Raw genomic sequence first — 3316 nt, forward strand, 5'->3', positions numbered from 1 at the left:
AATGAGTCGTAATACATTAACTCTTCAACAACAATCATACATTTAAGAGACCAACATTTGTATTTGTCATTTTACAATCGATAGAGATTGTAGTGTTTCAAAATGTCAAAACCATTTAATAAACCAACATTAATACAAAAAACTTACTCTGCAGATGCGCGCGGGTTATGATCTAGTAATATATTATTAAAAGAACTAGAAGCTATTTGCAAACCATAACATACCGAGAAGAACAAGAAATAAAACTTAATAAAGTGATGGAAATTTAGTTTAAAAAGTGAAGGAAGAACGTAAATTAAACTAAATAAAAATGTGGATATACCCTTAAGATGCCTGAGACTAAGCTTCTCCGATCTCCTCTATAAATTTCCAACGTCTGTGAAACCACAATCACAACCACTACTTCCTACCTCATCCTTCTCTTTTGCCAACGTTAACATAACTTCACGGTAAGATTACTCACAGCTTATTGTATCTTCATAGAACTTTCGCAGACACACATATATATATAAAATTAAAAATTTTGTCTGCACTCGCTTAAAACTATTTGGTTGTGTATATTTTAATTACCTTAGATTTTAAAAAATCTGACTATTAAGTTTTGATTATATTATCATTTATCAAAAATACAATACATACAATAACAAACAAAAAATACAGAATATAAATTTTTGTAACTGCACGAAAACAGGAGGCTAAGATGGCTGAACAACAACTAGGAGTGCTGAAGGCACTCGATGTTGCGAAAACGCAACTTTACCATTTCACAGCGATTGTTATCGCTGGTATGGGTTTCTTTACGGATGCCTACGATCTCTTCTGCGTCTCCTTGGTAACCAAGCTTCTTGGTCGTCTCTACTACTTCAATCCATTGTCCGAAAAGCCTGGCTCACTTCCCCCTCATGTCGCGGCTGCAGTCAATGGTGTGGCTCTCTGTGGGACTCTTGCTGGTCAGCTATTCTTCGGATGGCTCGGTGACAAACTCGGAAGGAAAAAAGTGTATGGTATCACTTTGATCATGATGATTGTGTGCTCCGTGGCTTCTGGTCTATCTTTTGGTAACAAAGCCAAGGGTGTCATGACCACCCTTTGCTTCTTCAGGTACAATTATCATTATAATTATATACTTAAACATGTTTTAATAATAATCTCATAGTGAATACGCATGTTTTAAAAATTACTGGTTTGGACTAGATATGTCTAGTCAAAATTTATATTAACGTACAATTTTATTAATTTAGGTTTTGGCTGGGGTTCGGTATTGGAGGTGATTACCCTCTTTCTGCTACCATTATGTCTGAATACGCTAACAAGAAGACTCGTGGTGCTTTCATCGCTGCCGTGTTTGCTATGCAAGGTGTTGGTATCTTAGCCGGAGGTTTCGTGGCACTTGCTGTCTCTTCCATTTTCGACAAAAAGTTTCCAGCTCCGACCTATGCAGTCAACAGGGCTCTCTCAACGCCTCCACAAGCTGACTATATTTGGAGAATCATCGTCATGTTTGGCGCTCTACCTGCAGCTTTGACTTACTACTGGCGTATGAAGATGCCTGAAACTGCTCGTTACACCGCTTTGGTGGCAAAGAACATCAAACAGGCCACACAAGACATGTCCAAGGTCTTACAAGTGGAGCTTGAGATGGAGGAAAGAGCAGAGGATATCGTTAAAGACCCTAGACTTAACTATGGCTTGTTCTCTAAAGAGTTTGCTAAACGTCATGGTCTTCCCCTCCTTGGATGTACCTCCACATGGTTCTTGCTTGACATTGCATTTTACAGCCAAAACTTGTTTCAAAAAATATCTTTTCCGCTATTGGATGGATCCCAAAGGCAGCAACCATGAACGCAATCCACGAGGTTTTCAGGATTGGTAGGGCACAAACACTCATTGCACTTTGCAGTACCGTCCCCGGCTATTGGTTCACGGTTGCATTTATTGATACTATGGGAAGGTTTGCGATTCAGCTAATGGGTTTCTTCATGATGACCGTCTTTATGTTTGCGATTGCCTTCCCTTACGACCACTGGATCAAACCGGACAATCGTATCGGTTTCGTTGTTATGTACTCTCTCACTTTCTTCTTTGCTAACTTTGGTCCAAACGCAACCACCTTCATCGTACCGGCTGAAATCTTCCCAGCCAGGCTAAGGTCCACATGCCACGGAATATCAGCCGCAACAGGCAAGGCCGGAGCCATCGTGGGAGCTTTCGGGTTCCTATACGCAGCTCAACCACAAGACAAGACCAAGACAGATGCAGGATATCCACCGGGCATCGGAGTCAAGAACTCTCTGATCATGCTTGGTGTCATTAACTTTGTCGGTATGCTCTTCACCTTCCTTGTCCCTGAACCCAAGGGAAAGTCCCTTGAAGAGCTCTCCGGTGAGACTGAGGCTGATAAATAATCAAATGAGATGTAACATTTGGTTTGTTTGATCTTTCTTTTCTTTTCAATTTCAATGTCCCTTTGCGTGAGGTACTTAAAACGGTTGTTTGTAATGTGTACTTCCTGTGTGAAAATCTTCTAATCCACACTTTGTTATTATCTAATCATCAATCTCAATGAATTATTTTTCTAATTTGATCTTCTATGGCACATTGCACTCTGTTAACAAACTTTGAATCATAATTAGAGAACTATCCAAGTATTTTTCGACCACTATTTAACATTTTAATATACATCTTACCCCAATATAAATTATTTAATCTATGAAAACTTAAATCATTTTTCACAGTTTATTTCTTTTCTCCATCTTTCAAATCATCTTTCTCTCTCATCTCTTTTCTGTTGACATTTATGGTTTCATTCAAATTGAATCGGAAATATCAAGTCAACTCAGTAAGTTGGGTTTGAATTTGACCGTGTTTGATGCTCCTTTTTGAACTTTCTGACAGGAACAACAAACAACACTTGACAAGGAAGAAGTACAATTTGGAAAAGTTTCATTCTAATTGAATAGAACATACCAATTTAACTCAGTGAGTTTGGTTTGAACTTGACCTTTAGTGGGAATGGGCAGTCCTAACATTGTTTCATACTCCCAGAGCTTTAGCTACGATATTATTATCGGCAAATAAAAGAAGGGATTCCCCGATTGATTTGATTGAATAAGATGATTCATGTTTTCCCTATAAATGGAGAATATTACCTTCACACACACTTTTCCAATCTTCAATTACGCAGTAACACACTTACAACCTTAAACACACTTAAGTTAAAGTCTATATTTTTGTTTATCAAATCTTCCACATCTCTAATACATTTCACCTCACATATTCTTTTCGATTCACACATGTGAATTCAACAAAAAAAAAT

At 38.1% G+C, this 3316-nt stretch overlaps 1 pseudogene; it reads left to right on the forward strand.

The window, feature by feature from the left end:
- Positions 1-412: 412 nt before the first annotated feature.
- LOC106316586 lies at positions 413-2405 on the forward strand (annotated as a pseudogene).
- The last annotated feature ends 911 nt before the right edge of the window (positions 2406-3316 follow it).

Source organism: Brassica oleracea, chromosome C9, assembly GCF_000695525.1.
Source record: "Brassica oleracea var. oleracea cultivar TO1000 chromosome C9, BOL, whole genome shotgun sequence".
In the NCBI taxonomy this organism is placed as follows: Eukaryota; Viridiplantae; Streptophyta; class Magnoliopsida; order Brassicales; family Brassicaceae; genus Brassica; species Brassica oleracea.